Here is a 26265-nt window from a genome sequence, read left to right on the forward strand (position 1 = left end):
TGTCATTTTGAAACAGACAGGGGTCAAAATATGAATTAAAAAATGTCACAGAGTTTTTAAAACATGCCATGAAATTTAATTCAGACCAGGTGTTAAAATGCAGTTGTCATAAAAACTTTTCTTTAGGCATTTTTAGATGTTGTGAATTTCAGAGAACAGTTCAGCATTTTTTTTATTTTTTTTTACAAAATGAATTATAAATATTTTGTTTTTGCAATTTTGTTTGTCACAATTCAATTTTTTGTGGGCACCAAGAATACAACTCACATTTTCAAGGGGCATGGTTCCAGAAATCACACCTACCTGACCCATTAGCAACTCAGACTGTAAATAAATCTAAGTGTTCTGCGTGAGTTAGTACAGTGATCCCTACTCCTGAAAAGCTCCAATTCCTTTTGACTTCTTTGCCTTCTCATCCCAGTTTAGACAATCAAAATAGTTCTGAGGTGTTTCGAGTACCACTTAATAGGTAATCAGATTGTCCAACATGGGATCGTAGTAGCAGATGGTAAGCATCTTTTATTAGGATGTACCAGTGATCCAGAGTATTAGCACCTCTTGTGAGTCAGATGATATGTTGATGTGTGGAATTTGTTACTTCCCTAAACCAAACTGTCTCCCCAACCCACCGTCCCTACACGAAGTTCTTCCCACAGAAATGCAGACTAGGCTCATTGGTGATTCAAGATTGCCCATTAAAAATAAGTAAATTGGTGTGTGTGTGCAATGTCCTTGGCAATCCATTTATATTCAGTTCTTACCTTTCATATGGTGCTGCTAAAGTAAGAACCAGTTCCCCTCAACCATTTACTGGACTAAATAAGGTTGAGCAATGTTTGAAAGAATGTATGGTATATTTACCAAATATTGCATTGTCCAAAATCCTTGACTTTCTGAGAAAATCCCCAGTAAAGATGACACACAGACACGTGGATGTACACTCAAGAACGCCACTTAATAAACAGACACTCAGCTGTCTGTTTTTGTAACATCTTTGGCAGATATGACACTACTTTATACTTTTGTAATATGTTTGAGCTCAGAAAATTTCCAAGTGCACTGACAATTTAATGGTGCACTAAAAATAGCACAGCAATTAGAGTTTTCTTCTGTTACATAGATTATACCAAAGCACCGCACTGTGTTAATCTTACCCATCTGCAAAACATTCTAAAATAGATGGGTGTCTGGATTCTTTCAGGCAAGTCTATTTGGTAACAAAGAATAAATAATCCTCATTTACAAAAATGTAAAGGACAGACTGTAAAAGCAACCTGGGAAGGCTTTCATTCAAGTCTCATTTCTGGATTAGAGGAAATACCTACAAAAAGATTAAACACACTTAGAAGCTGTAAACAGCAGCCACTGTTTCTTTTACTGGAACTGATAATTATCACTAGCCTTCTAAGGCAACATAAAAAATATCATAAACAATTTAAAAGTCTGCCGGTAAATGGTAAATCAGGAGTAAATATATTTTAATCAGGACAAGGACAAAAATTGCTGCCATAAATTTACCACCTCCTATAATTAGTTCTACTACCCGTAATGCTTACACTTGAACTATGTAGTAAACATATCCATAGTTATGGAAGGATCAGTTTCAACAGAGACATTTGGTATTGGTAGATATTTTAATCGTATGAGGCAATTACACGATGATGGAGGCTTGAAGCTTCACTGATAAATTATATTTTCAGAGAAATATTGAATCATTAAAATATGCAGATAATGATACAGTGAGTTTGTTTTTAGTGCAGCATACTTTAGATCCTGGGAATAATTGTTCACTCTCTCATTATAGTGATGCTTACTTACTTTGTTTAATTTACTTTTACAGTTAACTCATCTCAAGCAACTGGAGAAGTGGCTTGCATTGGGGATCTGACTAAACTGATGCATTTTGCTTTTAGGAGCAGCTTTCAGATGCATAAAAGGGGAAAATATACAAAATATATAAACTGACCTGACATCTCTCATTGTAAAAATTGAAAAAAGCAAAATAATCTGTGTTGTGATGTGAGATTTTACATATAACTTGATAAATGTTTTGTATGTCTTTATTTATAATTTAGGCAAACCAATGTAATTTAGTGGTACCTTGGTGAGAGGCATTCTTGTTTATCCCCCCCATGTTTACGACTTTTCTTTGTAATTTTACGACAGGATTTGGGGGATGTGTCTTAAACCAGTTTGATGAGCATTTCTTTGCTGAAGTCTTTTCCCCCATCCCCCACACAAAGCCAGTTTAGTGTAATATATGGTCTTGGGGTAGGAGATAAGATGTTCTATTTCACCCATTGGTCTGAGGTATGGCTGTTTGGAATTGGCTTGTCTCAGAGGCCTTTAAGTACCATGATGTCCTATTGGTTCTAGGAATTGGAGAGAACATCTATAAATGTACTTGCTCAACCACATTCTCTCTCTCTGACCCACATATGAAGAAGAAGCATCTCTCTCTCTGACCCACATATGATGAAGAATCATCTCTCTCTCTAACCAATATATGATGAAGAAGCATCTCTCTTGCTAACCTGTGATGATGAAGACAACACAATGAAGAGCACAGCTCAGCAGCCATATTGAACAGACATGTGGCTGAAAGCTGAGCACCAACGATGCCTTAACTAGAGACATTTTAAGTAACTGCAAGTCTATGTGCCACCTGAATTACACATCACCATTTTATCAGGTTGTATGGTTGCCAATATTCAAATGTACTTTGCATTTTGTTATTATTTATGAATATTATCAGTAATACATTATTTTATGTGTAACTTAACTCCTGCTTGTCTTTTTACTACATCTAATTGCCTGAGGTTATAGATATAGAAGGGAAGGTGCGGATAAGTTATATAAAATAATATCTTATAAACAGTGGTAAGTCTGTGAGATTAGGCATTCTAAGGCTACATATTAATAATACAATAGGGGAAAATAGAGCAATATATATTACTCTACCAAGATAAAACAATCTGCAATCGAAGAGATTTTGAAATTACTGAATTTTGCAGAGTCTGCTCGATTTTGAGATATCCACAATGTAAACTGAAATCACCTGTCAAATTTAATTTGCAAATAAGTGTGCCAAATTTCAACAATATTGGTCTGCCGAGAGCCAAACAGACAGACATGACAATCGCAGTAGGTGCTTTTCTCCTTATATGCAAACACAGCTTAAAATGTCACAGAAGAGTATAAAGTTATGACAGATAGTTCTAATGTTTTTCCTATTCCATTAGTTTTTGTTAATTTCTTTAATTTTGGAAAATTTCAAAACTGTAATTATTGATTGTGAATGTATTTAGTCTGAATTGGAAATAATGACTTCTAGGCTTATCATTCTTCTCTTTTCTGCACAATTTGCTACCTGCTCATTAAAAAGAAGTAGGTTTACAATTTCACAAGTTGCTACTATTACTGATGATGTCAAGGTTTTAAATTAATAATGATAATTAATAATTTATTAATAAATAATAAATTAATTTAATTTAAATGTGAATTTCCCCTTGGGATTAATAAAGTATTTATCTATCGTTCTAATATTTAATTCCAAACTGACCAAAATAATTTCTGAAATTCTTGTAAAATCTTTTTTGTCTATTGTCTGTCTGTTCAAAATAAATACATTTCAGAGGAAATTCCACTTCTTTGTTTAAAAAAAAAAAAAGAATCAGCAAGAATTAAATCAATAGGTGACTAAAAATATACATTTAAGATTAAAGAATTTGTTGCTGACTTCAGGAACAATGTTGCTCTAACCACATCCCAGTCTGTGACAATGCTCTGCTGTGGAGATTTTAAAAAGTACCAAGCTGCTCGGTATGCAGATAACTGAGGATCTTACATAGACTAACAATACCACTTCCTTAACTAAAAAAGGTCAGCAGAGACTACACTTTTTGTGGAGACTATAGCAAGGGAGCGTCCCATCTTCCATTCTCACCATGTCTTATAGAGGCACCAAGAGTTTTCTGTCCAGCTGTCCTAGGGTCTAGTACAGAAACTGCATCATGTCCGCAGAGAATAGGAAGGTCAATGAAGAATATTATCGGGGCACCTCTCCCTTCTCTGGAAGACATGGTCACCAAATGCTGTGCCCACACCCCTCTCATTGGTTCTTAATAATAATAATAATAATAATAATAATACACTTTATTTATATAGGGTCTATCCCATGCTCAAGGCACTTCATAGAGTTTAAGAAAGAACAGCAGGGTATACAGTATATAGCATTGTACAAACAGATTAATAGATAACAAAGATTAAGACAGTAAAGTCAGAGAAAAAGCCTAACAGACAACATAATTAATGGTTTAGCACACACACATACAGGTTACATGAGCATCTTGACATAGAGGTAAACTGAGAGAAGGGTAGTAAAGTCAAATAGAGTTAAAAGCCTTCCTGAACAGATTAGTTTTGAGTTGTTTTTTTTAAATAACTCATGGAGTCAGCTGGTCTGATTAATTTTGGTAGGTCATTTCAGAGTCTGGGCGCTATACAGCTGAAGGCCCTGTCACCCATGGAGTGTAGATTAGTGTGGGGCATAATAAGATTGCCAGAATCAGAGGACCTTAGTGGGCGGACAAGCACATAGTGATGGAGAAGGTTACTGATTTAGTTTGGCGCAAGGTCATTCAAGGCTTTGTAGGTTATTAGTAGGATTTTATATTCAATTCTGTAAGACACAGGGAGCCAGTGAAGACGGACCAGGATTGTTGTTATTTGCTCGCTGCTGCCAGTTCAAGTAAGGACTCTTGCAGCCGAGTTTTGTATAAGCTGGAGCTGTGATAGAAGATTAGAAGGGGCACCTGCCAGTAGGGAATTACAATAACTGATGCAGGATGTGTTAAAAGCATGGTCAAGTTTCTCAGCATTAGAAAAGGAGAGGAAGGAGCAAACACAGGATATATTACGGAGGTGAAAGTAACAAATTCTTAATTTTTTGCCATCTGGAAAAACATAGTACAGCAGCACAGCCAGATCTCTCAGGTTTTGTAATAACTTGTTCCCCCAGGCTGTTGGACTCCTTAATGCAATGGAGCCCCCAATTATCTTTCAGCCTACCCTAACATCTTAGATCATGATCTCTCATTCCATTTAATGCATAAGTTACTTTGTACAGTATGTCATGTCAGAAAATCAGTCGAACCAGTGGAACTTGCATTTACATGGGTCTCTGTGTAATTGTGACAGTTAATTGTATTGGCATATTTTCTAAATAGTATATTGCATAGTTTTGTCTGTTTGTACACATTGTCTTGTCTTATTTGCACTATGTGTACACTATGAACCCTGAACTTCATTATTTCATCTCTGTATACTAGCGTATGGTTGAGATGACAAAAATGCTGACTTGGAATTTGACTTTATATAAGTGTGGCTAAAAGTCTTGAAGACTCCCTGGTTACAAGAAACTGGCTTCAGAACTGCTGCTTGGAGAAACGTATATACTAATAGCATATAGCCCCTCATATAAGACTGTGAATGGAATATTCACTTGCCACACCAAGGCCACTGACCAGCACCAGAGTCTGTACTCCACCTTCCGGAATGATGAATGCTATTCAAGAAAACAAAGTGCTTGCAGAATTTCAAGGGCAGACTAAGGAACCTGATCATGAATCGAATTCATGTCGTCCAAAACAAAACAGTAAAAGAAGGTCTGCTGGTTTACCAGAAATGGCAACATTTAAGTGTTTATTGTTTGTGTCATTGATACCGTTTATCAAATTGGAGTGTGTAGGTAAAGTGAAATTGAGGCTCAGTTACACTCAGGGTTTGCCTGTTATTGTGTTTATACTCAACAAAGACAGTCACCATGTAACATCAGTTAATTTATATTTCATTTCAATACACATAATTATTAGGAAACAGAAAAGAAAAAAAGCAGTGTGGCGAGTGGCTTGGTTTGGTACCAAGGAGGACTGGAGGAGGGCTTATACCTCCTCCAAACCATGAGGGGGCGACCGCTCTGGTGACTTAGGGGACCTCGGGAACAGAGCTTAGAAGCTCAACCCTATAGGGGCCCGTGGTCACCGCCAGGGGGCGCCCCAATGCCTGAGGAGCCCTGGCACTCAGCATTTCTGCCACACCGGGAAGTGCTGGGGGGAAGAAGACCACGGTCACCTGGAGTGCTTCCAGATGTGCAGCCAGTACTTTCGCCACACTTGGGAGTGTCGGCGGAAGCTAATTGGGAGGCTCCTGGAGCACGTCCAGGTGTGTATAAAAGGGGCCACCTCCCTCCATTTGATGGCTTGAGTCGGGAGGAAGCAAGACAGAGCTCAGGAGGAGAGGAGTGGAGGCGGACCAGAGAAAGAGAGGCATTGTGAGGCCTGGACTTTGGGGGGAGATTTGGGGGTTGTGTGTGGAGCTTCATTTGTAAATATTGTAAATAAATGTGTGTTGGGTCAACTAACGATGTCTGCTGTCTGTGTCCGGGCCAGTTTCCACAGCAGGTAATGAGGAGGAATTACTCAAAGAGAATATAATGAAGCCAAAAAGATTAAACTTACAGAAATCAATGGATTTATCAAAGTAACTAATAAAACTATAGGCCAAAATTTTCAAAGCTGAAACAAAATATTAAAATGCAGAAAGGACAACAAAACTCATTTAACTGGTGTTTTATTTTTCTTGTAAAATCTTTATATGTTCTCTGGTGAAATATAGCAGCAAACAATGGAACAGTTCCCCAGAAAAGTGAAAGAAATAGATTTGTTTTTGGCTGGCTCACTATTAAATTGGAAATTTTCAAAAGTAAAACCCTTCCTATCTAACTTTATGATGAAATTGAGATGAAACAAAGCAAGAGAGTACAGTAATCCCTCGCTATTTCGCGGTTCACTTTTCGCGGATTCACGACTTTGCAGGTTTTTAAATATAGTAGTAGTATTTCCTAGTCTAAGAACAACAAAACAAGTTCGGTGACTAAGTGCATTGTAACACGGGCTGTGATTGGTACATGGAAGGGAGATGACAATCACAGCTTCCCACTTTCTAATCAGGCCCGTGATTGGTGCTTTACTTATGCCCAGATCCAACAGCACCTTCCCTTGTCTCTCTGTTGCGGCCATTTCGCTTCAAGCTTTCTCGCCAAGCGGTTTACTTTACACTGTACTGTGTGTGACTTTTTTGTGGTTTCTTTGTGTTGAACTTCGCTTCAATTTTCACTCCCTGCAATGGCTCCCAAACGTGCTCTTCTTCCAAGGCTAGTGCTGAGCTTAAACACCAACGAAGAATGATGACGATCGCTGAGAAGGTGAAACTTATGGATATGTTGAAGGAAGGGAGAACGTTCGTGGCTGTGGCTGCAGACTGGCTAAGGATATGCAAGAGTGGTCACAGGAAAGGTATGACGATATGGTTCGATCGGTCCAATTTTGCAACAAGGTCGACAACGTCATGACCGCCTACAAGCTGCTCTTCGACCGGAAAAAGAAGCAGCGGCAGCAAAAAAGAGCCAGTTCCTACTACTAGTACTACGGATACACCTTCGGAAACCGTGGAAGAGGTGCCCAAGGAAATGGCACCGCCGTCTGAAGAGACGTTAAATACAGTCATCGGCAGCGCAGTAAAAGTCATCATCACCTTCATCGTCATCATTTTTACTGCACAGCATATTTATCACCATCATCACGTCATATATAGGTACGTGTACTTCGCTATACAGCAACTGTAAACTTATCTACCGATTTCATATTGCTTAACAGTTGTCCCTGTTATTAATAGAGTAAAGGGTGGGTTGTAAGCAGTACAGGGAGGGTTTAAAAACGTCCAAATACACGTTAAATTATTAAATAAATATGGTGTCCCTACTTTGCGGAAATTCAGTTATTGCGGCCGGCCTTGGAACATATCTCCCGCGATAAACGAGGGATTACTGTACATAAGTACATAGTCTTATTAGTACATAAGGCCCCAACAGTTTGACTGGGACAATAGCTGCATTTACTGTAAGTAGAACAGTCTCAAGGGTGATCCTGACTGTAGCACACCTGCATCAGTGGGAGGAATGAAATAAAACACACACAAGTAATAAGAGAGACTGAATTACATTGAAACAATAATGAATATCACAAAGAATACTAAAGTAAAACCATTAATAACACTACATGTAAATAAAAGCAGAAGCAGGTAAGCAAAATATAAAAAACAGAACAAAAATAATTCCAGGCATGGATTCCCAGGGCACACTGATGGGCTGTAGTTGAAGCTGATGTCATCTACAGTTGTAAACGTTATAAAAGGGACAAGAAAGTCTGCTTTTGAGGTAACATCCATTCACATCCTTTGGGGTATTTAATATTGATACTTTAAATACAGAAATATTTGAGATGAGATATACTGATAATTTTACTGAAGGAAGAATTACTTTTAAAGCTAACATGATTTTCTGACATAATTGGAGAATCCATTGAATTAGCAGATGAGTTAGGGAAGAGTGTTCACATTTAAAGATACGTTTAATTAAGACAATGAAGTAATAAGAGAGGAGAGCAGTCAACATGAACGTTGAAGTTACAGATATAGAGCAAAGAGACAACTTCAGTGATGTCTGGGATGAAGAAGATACTGCATAGAGGCTAATAACACACTACAAAAGAAAAAAAAGGGGATAGAAAACATGGTACTGACCTGCTTTGAGGACTGATTGAAAAGTGACTGGGAGGTACAACTGAAAGTGCAAAGATAAGTGCAGTTTTCCAACATTAGCAGCTTCTCATGAAAAATAAAACTTTCTGCCTTGTAAAGGAAGTGGAAATGCCTGCTGCTAGAGAAAAGGAGCATTTACTTGTTGTTCTTTTTCTTTGGCATTGCTTTGTATTTCATTTGAAAAGTTTTTGGCTGTGTATCTTTCATGGCTATCTTCCCATTTCTGAAGGAGATAAAACTGCTTGCTTGTAGTAACACACAATAGTAACATTCAAATGTATGTGTGTTTAAGCATAATTGGCGCTTACTACTTTACACAACTGATTCACTTATTCGTTTTGAATTATGATGTGATTTCAGATGTTTTTAACTGTACAATACATCCAGTTCAAAACAGCTGATTTATACTTTGCAAGCCAGATCAAGAAAATAGAAAAAAAAATTAATAATTCTTTGTTATTTATGGTAATTGTACTTTGATGATATTGTATATGATGTACTGTAGCAAGTTCCTCCTAAGTTAAATTAGGAGCCTGCCACACACAAAAATCTCCTAATCTTAGGAAAATGAATTCTATTAGGAACGGAAACCGACAGAACCTTAGCCCCAATTTGATGTTCTCAGATGGAGTTGTCTTTTGTGAATTTATAAAAAAAAAGGAAATAATCACCCTAACAATTCTTTAAACAATCAATATATATATATATATATATATATATATATATATATATATATATATATATATATATATATATATATATTATAAATCAAACAAAACAATAAACACCCTTTAAACAATCCTTAACTAATCTATAATAACTATACAAATCCTAAATAATTTGCCACCCCCTTAAACCCTTTATAATATATTACCCAGAAAATGGTGAAAAAGAAAGAAAATGAAAGAAAGCAAGAAAGCAAGGTAAAGAAATGGAAAGAATATCTTATTTATAAAACACAGCAAATATACTCACTTGTACTTAACCTATATTATATCTATATCCATCCATTTTCCAACCCAAACACAGGGTCACAGGGGGCAGCTGGAGCCAATCCCAGCCAACACAGGGCAGGAACCAATCCCAGGCAGGGTGCCAACCCACTACAGGACACACACAAATACACCAAGCCCAATTTAGAATCGCCAGTCCACCTAACCTGCATGTCTTTGGACTGTTGGAGGAAACTGGAGCACCCAGAGGAAACCCATGCAGACAAGGGGAGAACATGCACAGTCCACACAGGGAGAACCTGGGAAGCGAACCCGGAGCTCCTAACTGAGGCAGCAGCGCTACAACTGCACCACCATGCCACCCTATTACATCTATATACACATATAAATTAGACACACACACACCCACAATCCCCACACGTTCCCCAGTCCCTTTTATCTGAACATTGTTTTAGAAGTTTATACTACTAGAATATAAAAAACATTTCTGTTTTAACAATGTGTTTACACAGATTACTGTAGAAACGGAACAGACATGAAATGTGTGTGTTCCAAATAACAATCTATTATTTCCACTCTAAAACTCCACTTTACTGCCAGATATTCAATCAAGGCATGAGCTGGGAGAAGTTTGTGCACGTTCTAAATTGGTGGGGGGATGGAATAGCCGGCTGCTTCTAGCTTCTCTTTATCAGCACATTTAGAGGACAAAGGACGCTGGCAGAGATGTGTGAAGGGATTTAAGAAGCGATTTAAGGTGGGACGGATTTACGAGTTTTTTCGTAGGCTCTGGTAATTCTAGTGTTAAGGGTTTTGTTAATCCGTTCAGTCAAGTTCGTTTGGGGATGGTAGGCTATTGTAAGCTTCTTCACCACCCACCATTTGGAACAAAGTCCACCCCCACCATTTCTCCTGGTTCCTTCACCACTGTGGTTTGACATAAACCAGCCAGTTTTCCTGGGGGAATCTTGTACTGTTGGCATATCCGACAGTTTTTAACATGGAGCCAGACATCCTTACAGATGGCGGGCCACCAGGCTACCTCCAAGATTCTCAACAGGGTCTTAGTCTTCCCCAGGTTCCCCCCAAAAGGACTGTCATGGAAGCACTGGAGACATTCGGTAATAAGCTCTTGGGGAACCACTAGCTGATATTTGTGGTCTCCATATCTTGACGGGATCACCTGATACAGCACCCTTTGGTGTTCCTCATAGTTAATATGTCCAGGTGTACCCCCTGAACCTTCCCTGCACCCATGACAAACAGAACAAGTTGTTTGAGCTCAAGCGATTATCTGCAATTTTAGGGGCAGTTCAGATACAGAGGGTTTGACCACAGCAACAAGTGTCTCTTGGGACTCTTCCAGGATCCAGGACAAATGCATCTGGCACTATATTGCCATGACCCTTCCGGTAGATGCTAAATACTGTTCCTTCCAAATAGTGCTGCCACTTTTACACAGCCCACATTACAGCCAAACATTCCTTTTCACTGACTGAATAGTTAAGCTCAGGTCCCCTAAATTTTCTTGAGGCATAAGCGATGACATGCTTCCCGCTGCTATCACACTGAGTAATTACTTGCGGCGGTATTTACTTGAAACTGGAGTTGTGGATCCGGCTGTGCCAAAATGGGCAGCTCCTGCAAAGTGTTCTTCAGTCTCATTACTGCAACCTGGCATTCAGGTGATTTTTGCCACGGCTCTCCCTTCTTGGTGAGATGATGCAAAGGGGCTGCAATGTCTGCCATGTTTGGTATAAATTTATGATACCAACCTATCATTCCCAAAAACCGCTGCAGGCTTTTCACGTTGGTAGGAGTTGGATAGTCCCGTATGGCCATGGATTCGAGATCCACCTCCACCCCTCTTGCCGAGACAACATGGCTCAGGAAGGTTAATTGGGATTGCATCAGGTGACATTTCTTTAGGTGCAAGGTCAGGTTGGCCTGACGGAGACGACGGGAGACGGTTTCTAAATCCTGCAGAAGTTGACCTCTTGTTGGTGAGAAAACAATGATGTCATCTATGTAGACAAAACAAATTTTCCGGAGTAACCCCTTCAGTACCCATTCCATTAGTCTCTGAAATGTAGCCCTGGCATTGACCAACCCAAAGGACATAACCTGAAACTGGTACAAACCATCAGGAGTTATCACAGCAGTCTTCTGTATACCGTTTTCATTCATCCGTACCTGCCAATACCCGGAGCATAGATCCAAAGTGGAAAACACTGTTGCTCAATGGAGAGATTCAAGGATGTCATGAGCTAGAGGCATAGGGTAAGCATCCACTTGGGTTTTCGCATTTAGGGTTCGATAATCCACAAAGAACCGATGTGTCCCCTTTTTGAACTAACACCACTGGTGAAGCCCATGGAGATGAGGATGGCTCAATTATGCCAGCCTGCAGCATCTTAGCAAGCTCTTCCCTAATGATTTGGATCTTTTGGGGAGAGGCTCTATAAACCCGATGTTTAATGGGCAACTCATCAGTTGTATAAATCTTATGAGTGACAACCTGAGTAGTCTCCAATTGGTCTGTCCATACCAATGGCCATCTGCATAATAATGAACGTACTTCTTTTGGTTGGTTAATTATATGTGGTTCCATGGTCTTGTCCATGAAATCTGCCACTGCTAAATAGAACTGGGAGATTGGTTGGCCAAGTTCTTCCGACCTTTTTCTTCCAAAATGAAACACCCCATCCCCAGGCAAAGGATATACTCTCCCCGATAAAGGCAAATGGTCATCTGTGCAGCCACAATGGAATCCAGTCCCAACAGTAAAGGCATCGATAGAGATAGAGATAGAGAGATAGAGATAGATAGATAGATACTTTATTAATCCCAAGGGGAAATTCACATAATCCAGCAGTAGTATACTGATACAAAGAAACAATATTAAATTAAATAGTTATAAAAATGAAAAAAAATTAAAATAAAATTAATGTTCGCATTTACTCCCCCGGGTGGAATCGAAGAGTCGCATAGTGTGGTGGAGGAACAATCTCCTTAGTCTGTCAGTGGAGCAAGACAGTGACAAAAGTCTGTCACTGAAGCTATTCCTCTGCCTGGAGATGACACTGTTAAGTGGATGCAGTGGATTATTCATGATTGACAGGAGTTTGCTTAGTGCCCGTCGCTCTGCCACAGATGTTAAACTGTCCAACTTTAATCCTACAATGGAGCCTGCCTTCTTAACAAGTTTGTCCAGGCGTGAGGCGTCTTTCATCTTTATGCTGCCACCCCAGCACACCACCGTGTAGAAGAGGGCACTCGCCACAACCGTCTGGTAGAACATCTGCAGCATCTTACTGCAGATGTTGAAGGATGCCAACCTTCTCAGAAAGTATAGTCTGCTTTGACCTTTCTTACATAGAGCATCAGTATTGGCAGTCCAGTCCAATTTGTCATCCAGCTGCACTCCCAGATATTTAAAGGTCTGCACCCTCTACACACAGTCACCTCTGATGATCACAGGGTCCATGAGGGGCCTAGGCCTCCTAAAATCCACCACCAGCTCCTTGGTCTTGCTGGTAATATGAAGTTGTCTGTCCTCCATACCGTCTGCTGCAGTTGGTATTTGACTTGGACCTTACCTGGAGCGACCCCTCTTCTGCTATCTGCCAGTATAAACTTGACTGAAGTGGACCCTGTCAGTTCATCATCTGAGGCCTTGATCTTTTCCCACATACTGAGGCGCATGAGAGTGAAAGTGCTCCCTGTATCAACTACGGCCTCCCCCATAAGGCTGGCCAAACACAGTTGCTAGCTGGGCTTCTGCCTGTTCATTCTTCTTTTGGGATTTAAGATTTGGACTGGCTGGTTCCCCCGGCTTTGTTTTAGAAGGCCTAAACCCTCTTTAAGCTGCCCAGGCTCATTCTACCATTGACCCTAATTTGACAAGATCATCCACCGTTCGAACAATGCCTCTTAGTGTCCCAGCCAGTCTTGAGTTGCAAGCTCCCAATAAGCGACGCAAGATCTCCTCATCGGTTACGTCGGGGTTTCTATTTAAGACATAAGGCCTGAAACTCATATGCAAAGTCCCGAATGGCCTGCCCTGGCTGCTGCTCCACTTCCTGTAATCTCCATTCCCCATACCCACGCCTCCCACGTAATTGGGTGTCTGCTTATATAAGGCCGTTCGTCAGGGGCAATCCAATAGACACGCTGCCGCTAAATATTCACAGGCAAATCAAAAAGCTAATACCGGGAATGCCTGTTAAACAACTTAGATTCACGAGTAGCGATTTGGGTGGTGAGATGTCCATCGAGGTGATCACTGTAATATTTATATGTCATTGAAATGTATTATTATCAGGCATGGTTTAGGCACCTATGTTATCAGGAAGGCACCAGAAAAAGGGACGTCAAGGTTACTATTATGGAAGTTACAGTAATTTAGAGCACGGATGCCGTGAATGTAAGAGCTGTAATAAATAAAGTTCCCCTGCATACTTTAAAAGAAAGTCTTGCCATCATTTCATTTTTCACAATTTGTGAAAACAAGACATGGTGTCAGAATAAAGCACAGTCATGAATTTTGTTGGAGTTCCCTCACCACGAATTGACTAGGATTCTCTTAACCTGCCGGGAGAATTGAAAAAGTTCTGACAGCATGTGGAGCTGATGTTTTCTGGCCCGCTAAAAGGCAGAAGGACAAGAGTCAGAAATGCAGCTACCTGCTCCTGTGGACTGGGGAAAAATGAAGAGACATTTTTAACACATGGACTCTCACCCAGGAGGAAGCCAAATTACTGAAAACTTATTATGACCATTTTGAGGTGTTTGTCATGCCTAAGACGAATACGATATTCATGAGATACAAATTTAATGAGAAGACACAGGGTATAAACAAGACTTTTGATCACTTTGTAATGGAGTTAAAATTGCTGGTGAAGGACTGTGCTTATGCAAACAAAGATGAGATTGTCAGGGATAGAATAGTGTTTGGCACAAACTTAGCGAAAGTGTGACAGAAACTTTTAAGTGCAGGGTCTGAACAAACATTAAATAAAGCTGTGGACATTGCAAGATCGCACGAGATAGCACAACCACAGCTGAGAACCTTCGATGCATGTACTCCGAGCGGCTCACATGAACTGACTGTGAACACAGTACGCAGACAACAAGCAAGAGCTCCAATGAGAGTGGAACAAAAAATGCATTACACAATTGAGAAGGCAGCAAAAGAATATAAAGCGAGTGATGCATACAAGCATATTCATAAGTGCAGCTACTGCGGAAACAAAGCACACGGTGAAAAAGTCAATGTCCAGCTAAAGGAAGACAGTGTAAAAAATGTGGTAAATTGAACCACTTCGCTAAAGTTTGCAGGACTGGGAAAGGTAAACCCGTGAATGCAATGTGTGATGTCTCAGACAAAGAGGAAGACGAGCTGTTTATTGATGCAGTAAGAAAGGAACAACCCTCTGAAGCTGAACAAGCCTTTGTAGACATATCAATAGGAAAGCAAGGTGTAAAGCTTAAGTTTAAATTAAGTTCATAGACTCAGGCAAATCCACAACTTAATACTGGGAATGCCTGTTAAACCTCTTAGATTCACGAGTACCGATTTGGGTAGTGAACACTTCGATGAATGAAACCTGTTATCTTTACAACAGTTGACAAACACGGAATGTAACTTGAACACAACACATCCTCCAAATACGAACCTAATTGAAAGAAATAATGATAATCAAATCCTTGATGACTGCAACACTCATAGCAGTCACAAAACAATTACATTGACAATCATGTTGTGTTATTTTTAAAATGTTTCCTTTTCTTTTTCATAATTTCTTTAACACAATACTTCTCCACTGCGAAGCACGGGTATTTTGCTAGTCCTAAATAATTTGCCACCCCTTTAAAGCCTCGTAAATATATTCACATGTACTTAACCTATATTGTAAGAGCCAATCTTAGAAAGTTAAAGTTTTGAGTTAAACTCATATTAATGTTTGCTTAATTTGAATAGAATATAAATTCTTTTCATAGTCATAACTTATGGTATAGTCTTTTCCCCCTATAGTTAACAAGAGATAGAACCTTCTTACTATAACTGAATAACAGTGTAATAATAAGCTCAGTTTGTTTGAAACAGGTCTCAGTAAAGAGGGACTTGAAAGACCCATTTTAAGCTTAGAAATGGTATAAGCATACAGTTTTCTGACCGTTTTGAAATGGTTCAGAAATGTTAAGTAAGAAGTAACGATTTGAGATGTAACAAGAATAAGCTTAGAACTGAACTTTTCTTGACATTAACTTTTCCTTTTTGTTATTTTAATTTTCCTTTTTTGTGTGAACTGTTTTACTTCAAAACTTAACTAAACTTTCAAAAACCAAGATATTTTGTCTGTGGAGTCATTTCTGCGCGTCAGGCTTTTGTTGAATCCCATTTTTTTTTTAGTTGAAGCTGCAGAACTTTGGTAATTTTGGGAAAACGCAGCTATATATATTACATCTATAGACACATAAATTAGAGACACACACACACACACACACACTCACACACACACAATCCCCATACGTTCCCCAGTCCCTTTTATCTGAACATTGTTTTAGAAGTTTAAATCCACATGGCCTGGGAAGTCTGCAGTGAATCCAGCGACCAATCCTGATGTTTGTGGAATTTATATGTAAAGAAATGATCTCACCGGCCTGGCAACAGTTCCTTTATTGAAGGATGAAGTCCGTCTCACCCGGGTGACTCGGCATTAGCGTCCGTCCATGGCCGACGCCCGCTCCACAACAGACAAGTAAAGCCGTGAGCTCCGAATATCCTTTTAGGTTAGCAGGCACCGCTTCTCCGTGCACCCAACCACCCTTATTACGGAGTCTTGCTTGCTTTACTGCTGGCTGCTTCTTTCCATTCACCTTACCAGCTCCCTATTTAAACAGTTTTTCTTCTCACTTTTACGCTCCTTCTCACTCTTCTCCCTTCTTTTTTTAAAAAAACCCACCTCCTTGCCTTTTTAAACTCAGTTCCCCTTACATCACACCATGGTACGTTTAGCAAGGATCCCCAGGCATAGTTTGGCCCCCTACTTTCCTTAAAGAGATACCCCAAAGTCAGTTAATCAATTGGACATAATGTCTAAAAGGAAGCAAGCAGCAGAAACAGTTAAAAGCACACAATAAAAAAATATGTAACAACCATTACAGTACCACAAGGATTTATTCTGGGTCCGCCGCTTTTTTCAATCTACATGGTTCAAATAGGTCAGATTATCTCAAAGCACAAGGTGAGTTACCACAGCTACATATATGACACACAGCTTAATTTATCATTAGCGCCTGATGACCCTGATACTCTTGGATGTGTAGTAACTTTCCCAAACTAAATAGGAAAAAATCAGAAATCTTAGTGATTGACAAATTTGGATATAGCAGGGGCATTAGAAGTAAACTTGATGTCTTAGGTTTAAAAATCATGGTAGAGGTAAAGAATTTAGGGGTAATCATTGACCTAAACTTTAAATCGCATATTAACCAGATTACAAGAAATGAAAATTTCACTTCACAAATGTAACAATTGTTAGACCTCTTATAACATTACAGGATGCTGCAAAATTAATTCACAATTTTGGGTTTAATTGATTAAATTACTGTAATGAACTCCTAACAGGACTACCTAAGAAATACATCAATTGCTTGCAATTAGTGCAGAATCCCACAGCCAAAATTTGACCTAGAAAAGTAAAACATTAGCACATCTTACCAGTTTTAGCATCATTACATTGGTTACCTGTGTAATTTGTAATTACATGTAAAATACTACTAATGGTTTATAAAGCCATCAATAATCTTGCTCTATCCTATACTTTGCAATGCCTGTCTCCCTACACTGTAAGTTGTAACCTTAGATCTTCTAATGATGGTCTACTTATAATTCCAACAGCCAAGACTTAAAAGAAGTTGTGAGGTGGCCTTTTGCTGTTATACACCTAAAATCTGGAATACATTAACAATAGAAATTTGCCGGGCTAATATTGTGGAACATTTTAATAAAATACAAAAAAAACATTATTTTAATGTGGCTTTTTCATAGCTACATTTTAGTTGTATTCCTAATAGGCTCTATTGGCATAGAATTATATTCTTTAGAGATCCACAGTTGCGCAGCAGTAGTGCTGCTGTCTCTCAGTTGGGAGACTTGGGTTCACTTCCTGGGCCCTCCCTGCGTGGAGTTTGTATGTTCTCCCCATGTCTGCGTGGGTTTTCTCTGGGTGCTCTGGCTTCCTCCCAAAGACATGCAGATTAGGTGCTTTGGCGATCCTAAATTGTCCCTAGTGGGTGTGTGTGCCCTGCGCCGGGCTGGCGCCCTGCCTGGGGTTTGTGTTGTGTTTGCTTGTGCCCTGTGTTGACTGGGATTGGCTCCAGCAAACCCTTGTGACACTGTGTTAAGATATAGCAGGTTGAATAATGGATGGATGGAGGGATCCATGGTCTGTACTAATCCCCATTCTTCTCTGTTGTTTTTTCTGCTTCCTCTCTGGTGATGATCTGCACCACCACCATATTATATAGGCACCATGCAGCCGCTTAGATGATGGAATGAAGGCAAATGTCTCAGTTGTACCACAAGACCATCTTTATCAGAATCCTATCACGTGAAGCATGAAAACAAAGAAATTTTATTTAGGAACATTTATGTTAGGTAGAATACCCAGTGGGGACTAGGCTGACTTTTGGCCTTGGAACCCCTACAGATTTTTTTTTTCTCCAGCCTATCTGGAGTTTTTTTTGTCTTATAGAATATATAAAGTCATTCCTAAATATATAAAGTCAGTGTTGGAATATATAAAGTCATTCCTGAATATATAAAGTCAAAACTTGAATATACAGTATAAAGTCAGCATCAGGATATATAAAGTCACTTCCGAATATATAAAGTCAAAGCCTGATTATATAAAGTCAGCGTCGGAATAGGTTATATAAAGTCAAAGCCTGATTATATAAAGTCAGCGTCAGAATATATAAAGTCAGAACCTGATTATATAAAGTCAGCGTCAGAATATATAAAGTCAAAACCTGACTATATAAAGTCAGCGTCGGAATATATAAAGTCACTCCCGAATATATAAAGTTAAAACTTGAATATATAAAGTCAGCGTCAGAATATATAAAGTCAATACCTGATTATATAAAGCCTTGTTGAATCAATGCCACATAGAATTAAGGCAATTCTGAAGGCGAATGGGGGTCAAACACCGTATTAGTATGGTGTTCCTAATAATCCTTTAGGTGAGTGTATATTCGGGAGTGACTTTATATATTCAAGCTTTGACTTTATATATTCAGGAATGATTTTATATATTCCGACGCTGACTTTATATAATCAGGCTTTAACTTTATATATTCAGGAGTGACTTTATATATTCCGATGCTGACTTTATATAATCAGGTTTTGGTGTTATATATTCAGAACACTGACTTTATATATTCCAAAAATCATTATATTTGCCTGTTTGGCACCCCATATTATATATATGTGTGTATATTATGGGGTGCCAAACAGGCAAATATAATGATTATATATATATATATATATAAATGTACCAAGCAGTTACAGTATATGAGAATAATGTATTTTTTTTCTTTTTAACAGTATTTTCATTTTGATTTTCATTCTACTTTTCTAGGTGTTCTAATTGTTTAATTAATCCATTATTTACTAATTAGTGGGTCTGATGCTAAAGTAGTTGCAGCCTTTGATTATTTGATGTTGTTTGCCAGTGTGTTTGCTCTGCTCATTTTTAAGTGTCATTAATAAGATACAACGAAGGGGGAAAACTGCACAGAGAAAGGGCAAGATATAATGAAATCAACAAACGAGAGTTAAGCATTTAAATCTATAGCAAAAACAGAAATATTTCTAAATGTCTTATAAACGTAAAAACCATGTTGCTGTGCTTTTCTGAATGTAGAATAAAATAAAAATAATACCAGCTAATTAAATGAGACCAGTGTTATCAGGTGTTGTCACTGATTAGGAATCTGTTTGGAACAAAAACCTACAGTCACGGGGGGCCACAGGACTGAGGCTGGGAAACACTGAAATAGTGTATGCCATAATCAATGAAGTGCATCGATAACTATAACAATGCTTCCTTAAGACTTCTGGATTGTTTCCATTCCAAGTGGTTAGCCTTCCAAGAGGGTTTTTTTTTAACCCACTTTGTTGTCATTAGCATCCTCCAAGTATGCCAGTTACCTGCCACAATCTACGGAACAGTCTGCTGCGTAAAAAGCACCATCCATTGACTTGTAAACTTCAGGAATGCATTCTCTACTGTCTTACCAATATGACAGAGGCTATGTTCCCATTACCAGGCTGAAGTGACTAATATCTGATTTTTTTGCCTTAATGTGACACAAATCTGATGTTTTCAGGCTGTGTGGACACAGAAATCCAATCTTTTCAAATCAGATTTGAGTGACTGTCATATGTGATTCTAGATCAGATAAGTACAGTATCTGAATTGTGGCCATGAGACGTGAATGACAACGGTCAGATCAGAATTCATGTGATTTTTTTCTTTGCCTGTACACATTGGCAAAAAAACAATCGAGAAGAGCTACGGCTGTGACAACAGTCACAGTCCCACCTTGGCTGGTTATTTTCTAATACCCCACACATCTCTAGCTGTAACAGTGCCAGAAATACTGTAGCTGTTAAAACAACAAATGCTTGCTGTCTGGCTTTTTTTACCTTCATGACCTGATGATGTACAGCTGATGAACAATTTGCCATTCTCCAGAGGAAAATGTGATGCATACATTAGCTACTAGTGCTTTCATTTTGAAAGTTTTGAAACCAAGAGTCTTCTCAAAAATATGAAGTTTTTTGTTGTTGGTGATGCAGATGACGCGTGCACAAATGTATCAATCTGCACAAGTGTGCCATTTCATACAGTTAGATACAAGAAAATTGTACCGTCAAGATAGGGAAAAAATGGGAATTGAGCATCAAGGCTTGTAATGTGAACGTAGCCAGACTGTTACAGAGCAACAATACTTGGGGAAAAAGCCTAGTGACCAAAGTAGTTATAGGCAGGCAGTATGTGTGAAAATCGCAATTAGAGCTGCACCTGATTGGTTCTGCTTTCTGTCAAGGGCCGTTTGACGGATGTATGCCCCTCCCCTTTGGCACCGCCCCTTGCACCTGATTGGTTCTGCTTTCTGTCAAGGGCCGTTTGATGGATGTCTGCCCCCTCGTTGAACCCGCCCCTTACATCTGATTGGTTCTGCTTTCTGTCAAGGGCCATTTGATGGATGTCTGCCCCCCTGGTTGAACCCGCCCGGCACCTGCTGGCTTCCACAAACTGTCAACGGGCAGTTTGATGAATGTCTGCCCCCTGCTTGAACTCACCACCGCCCCCTCCTCTCCCCAGGACAAGCCCGGGCGTGTTACAGCCTTTACCTCGACAAGCTCAAACATGCCCGGGGTCTGCCTCGGACCCCCTCCCTCTCCCTAGCACAAGCCCAGACATGCCCCTAGCATGTCCTGACAAGATCAGACACGCCCAAAGTCGTCCTGCACCGGTCCGAGGACGTTCCCATCTGTACCCTGCTGGCCTGAAGGGCCTGCCTCGGCCCCGGTGAGGCAGCACCTGACGGTCGGCCTCCCCACACTTCCCAGTCCCCCCACACTTCCCGGCCAGTTCTGAAAGGCCGATATAAAAAGCGAAGCATTTTGTTCTATCTACAATTTTAACATGAGCACGCAATTAAAACATCTCATCTTTTCTTCAAACTAAGTCAAGCTGCTTTTTTCCATCTCACAGACAGATGACAAACTGTGAGATCAAAGACACGGTCTGAGCCAGCCAGTGCGATCGCACCCTGTTTCAGGCCCCCGGGTCAGGCCGCACCTAGCAGCCAGTCTCCCCACACTTCCCAGCCACTTCTGAAAGTGCTGTAAAAAAAAGTGAAGAATTTTCTTCGGTTCTATCTATGATTTTAATATGAACACACAATTAAAATATCTATCTCATCTTTTCTTTATCACTTACAAGTCCATCCTTTTCCATCTCACAGAAATTCCTCAACCAACATTGAATCAGGTTTCCCAGTGACATACATTCTTAGCAATGAAGCAGGTTTCTCAGAAAGAAATCAAGCAGCCCCGCTTTTAGCAGACCCCTTGCAAGCAGGCCAATGTGCTCTGTCTCTCTCTATCAGAGCGCAGGCACGGGCTGAGATAGCCCCTGCTGCAACCTGGAGCGCAATCGCCTTCACACAGTTTTGTGCTTCGAGCAGCCATCCCTCGCTGGGTGAGTCCCTGTGAGTTCGCCCGCTTGTCAGCAGCTGTCTGTAAACTCCCCTACCCCCATACGTCAGCGGGCTCGAGACCGCGCAGAACCTCTGTCCATGACGGATGGATCTTTTAAAGTTAAGCGATTTTTAAAGAATAGCTTGTAAAGCTTGAGATAACTACTAGTTCAGCCCTTTAAAAATCACACATAGTTAAATAATATGCAGTATTTCTCGTTTAAATCACGTTTGAGACGTCTAAAAAATCTAGCCTGGGCTGATAATTTGTAATGATATTAATTAATATTGTTGCCGCTTTGCGTAAGGTGAAGTCAGGCACGGGTAAGACGCGTGTCAAAAAAATCTCTCAGTCCAAAAGTTCGTTTTAAAAATATTTAGTGAAAGTTAAAGGCAAATAATCCATACAAGAATAAAAAGAAAAATAGTTACACACAAAGGATAAAGGCAAAAAAAAGGGGAAAAATGTATCTTCTATAAACTTAGTTTTTCTTATGAAGCTTTGGTTACTTCTGTACTTAAAGGTTATTTACTTCTTCGTCTGTATGCTTTAAACATACGGTTCAAAACTTAGATCTTTTAATTTACGAGTTACTTTACACTCAAAAGACCCTTAGGCCGTTGGCACTTAGATTGCACCAAGCTCACCGTGCATAAGCACGAACGCGAGCATAAAACAAATTCTTTCAAGGACACGGTTAAAAAACCGTATGCCTCTATACCTTACACAAGGTAAGGCCAAACACTTACTAATGAACATTGTTTACTCAAAAACTATTAAGAGATGACAGGAAAATACCAACTCAATTCTATTCATGGGGGTTTTAGGAACCTCCCATATTTTATGCATTATCATCTAATAAATATTCATACATTTTATAGAACTAGGAAAATGGCTCTTACACATCCGGCCCCTAATTGTTTATGCTAGGGCAGAAATCAATTACTTAACTTTACTTAATAAGAGTCATTACTTTACCAAACTTAAAACAAACCTTAAGAAGCTTAACTTAGTTTCTACTATAAAAACACAAATATTAAGTTTAGGAAACTTTATAGCTTAAACTCTAATGTATAAACACAAGCACTAAATTTAAAAGGCTTTAAAATTAGGCATGCAAAAAGAGAATGAGTCATTTTAATCATTGTTGCTTCCTGGAGCGGGCACAGTTTGTTCACAAGTCTGTCTAGTGTGCTGGTCTGGATCTGCACACAAACTCTTCTGACTGCCCCTTTTGCAATTGGCATTGTCTTTACCCAGGAGTGTCAGGTTGTAGCATCTTGTAATTACACCCACAATGTCCAATTTCTTTATGAACTTGTAGCATAATGAGAGTGGCAATATGTGAATTCTTCTGAATGGTTGCAGGGTGGTTTGCCTCTTTTGGCATTGCTGATTTGCTGAGCCTCAATACACTTTTGATTTCCGGATCGTCGCTAGTAGACAAGTCCACCTCATCCGGTCTCTTAGGCCATTCGTGCTCTGGCTGTAATAGGAAATTCGGGCTTTGTATCCAAGTCTTACTTTTAATGAAGCTTTCTATTGTCAAACCTCTTGATGCCTGATCCGCAGGATTTTGCGCAGATGAGACGTACCTCCATTGCGAGGGTTGCGTGTGCTCTCTTATCACTGCGATTCTGTTGGCAACGAAGATTTTGTAGCGTGTACTTTCATTTGCGATGTACCTTAGTACTGTGGTGCTGTCAGTCCAAAAGATCAACTCTTGCAGGGGAATCTGCAGTTCACGTTTGAACATTTTGTCCATTTTGACTGCTATCACTGCTGCTGTAAGTTCCAGTGGTATAGTGACAGATTTTAATGGTGCAATGAGAGCGATTGGTTCCTCTCTGAATCTTGTAAGAACTCCAATGAGTGTATTAGTTAAATCAAGTCGTTTCAACAACTGTTCATTTAGAGAAAAAACTTGATAGGTGGCTGTACAATCAAACACCACTCTTATTTTGTTTTCCTTTGGATGGTATTCTCCATGATGAGGGATGTACTATATTTTTTCATTTTCGAGGGTCCGCTGTTCAGTGGGTACCTTAATGGCATAACCTTTGTCTAAAATGTCTTTCATGAACGCTTTATAATCTTCATGAAACGTCGGGAACCTTGTAATTTTCCTTTTAAGTCCTATAGCACGTTGTTTTGCAATACAATGATTGTTTGGTACCTTAAGTGTTTCATCTTTAAAGGGCAAATTAATGCAATAATGTCCGTTCACTAGACTTGCAGTATCTGAGGCTATGTGCATGAATTTAATGTCTTCCTGTGACATTTCTTCTTTTTCTTCACAGTCGCGTTCTGGAAAGTCTATATTGTATTGCTTGAGTAACATTTGCTCTACTTGCTTTATTGTTACACAATTGACTGAATATGTTTGCAGTCTTTCTTTTTCTTTAGGGATGTTCTCCCTTCTCACTGTTACAGAGTTCAGTGTGTACACTTTTGGTGTATCAAAAAATGTATTTTCTTCTATCTCACAGACTTGTAACTCCGTTAAGATTGTACACTTTACTAATTTCTGACTATTTACTGTGTCTCTTTCTACAGTGCTGATGTAGATGTGAGACTTTCTTCCTGAAAGATTTAACTGCTTTTGCAGACTTTCAGTGCCAAATGTAGCTGAGCTGCCAGAGTCTTTTAGAGCCGATGTTTCTACACATTTTTCACTCGTTTCAGACTTAACTTGAACTGGAGTCACAGCTAAGACACACTCTTTACCGGCCCCGTTATCAGAACAAGTCTCTATTGGTTCAACAGAAATATGGGCAAAAGAAATGTTTTTCTCTTCCGACATAACGTTTTCCTCTTTAGGAGGTGCGGCTGTATCGCCGGTCCCTTTTTCCTTATTCATATGCAGAATTACTGAATGTAACTGAGGGCATATTTGGCATTTAATCTTTTCTTCACAGACTTTACTAAAATGTCCTTGTTTAAGGCACTTAAAGCATAAGTCTTTAGATTTCAAAAAGTCAATTTTACTTTCATAAGTTAGATTTTGAATTGCACTGCATTCATTAAGATCGTGATTTTCATTGCAAAAAAGACAGTGCTTACCGCTTATACGTCCAGCTGTCTTCGCCGTTTTGACTGAGGTGTCTGTATCCATTTTTTCGTCCGCTGTAGAAAAGTTTGTAACAAAGCTGCTTTCTCTTGGGACGTCTTTCAAAAGATTCTTCTCTTGGTCAGTTTTGTCCTTTTCCCTCTTGAAGGTATGGCTTTGTGGAGCTGAGCTGTACGCGGGATCTAAAGCTGATGTTGGCTGTTCGTTAAGAAAGTTCACTGGATCGGTGAGAGGTGTTCGCCTGCTCTCCGTACTTTCAATACTCTGTACTTTGCATTGCCATGGTGCTGGAAGGTCTTGAGGAGGTTTGGAGACTTTAGTAGGAAGGTTATCCTTACTTTCAAATTGTTGTCTGCTTTGTAAGTTGGGCATAATATTTATACATTCGCCAAGAAAGTTTGCATTATCGTTCTGTTCTTCTCCATCGTTTGGCTTTATTTGCGATCGCCCTTTGTCTTTTCTCATATAGACATCAGCTTTCTGTAGCTGGTTTTCATAGAGACTTTCAAGATTCTTTCTGGCCTTTTGATAACCTTCTAACGGTGACAAGTGTTTACAGTTTTTAAAAATCTCGTGAGGTGAACCTTTAGTAAACTGTGCCAATAGGTCCAATTTATCTTTCTGGTTCCTTGCCTCATCGATAGCTTGATCAAATGCTCTTATAAAGTCCACATATTTCAAGGGATCGCCGTCAAATATTGGGATCTTTTTGTGTGGCACATAAGGTGTTTGAGTTTTATGCTGTTGTTGTTTCTGTTGATCGTAACGCTTATCATAAAGCGATTGTTGAAGAGGTGCTTCATTTTGTTGTTGAGGTTTATTTTTACTTTCATTCGTATTTGTAAAGTTGTAACTTTTCGCATCTGACGACTTTTCAAATTTCACATCTGATTTCTGGCTTAGTCTATTTGGACTGCGATTGCGCCCTTTAAGTGCTTTTAATTTCGCTTCTGATTCTGCAATAGCTGCCTCCAAGGCCAATTGATCTCTTTTAGCTTTTAGCTGAGCTTCTTCAGCTTCTCTTTTAGCTTTTAGCTGAGCTTCTTCAGCTTTTCTCTGCATTTCCTCAGCTTTTCTCTTTATTTTTAGCTGCATTTCTTCCAAATCTAGAGCCTGTTGCTTTCTTTTGTTTTCCGCTTTAGCCAACAGCACAGCGTGTGCTGCCTCTTGAGATCTGATGGAGCTCATAGAAGTCCCGGCTGAACTTGTACTACGTTTAGATTTTGCGGAGATTTGGGAGGCTTTGGCTGAATTCACCGCCGAACTTATATGACTTTTACTTTGAATGGAAACCTGTGAGA

Source organism: Polypterus senegalus, chromosome 10 (assembly GCF_016835505.1).
Source record: "Polypterus senegalus isolate Bchr_013 chromosome 10, ASM1683550v1, whole genome shotgun sequence".
In the NCBI taxonomy this organism is placed as follows: domain Eukaryota; kingdom Metazoa; phylum Chordata; class Cladistia; order Polypteriformes; family Polypteridae; genus Polypterus; species Polypterus senegalus.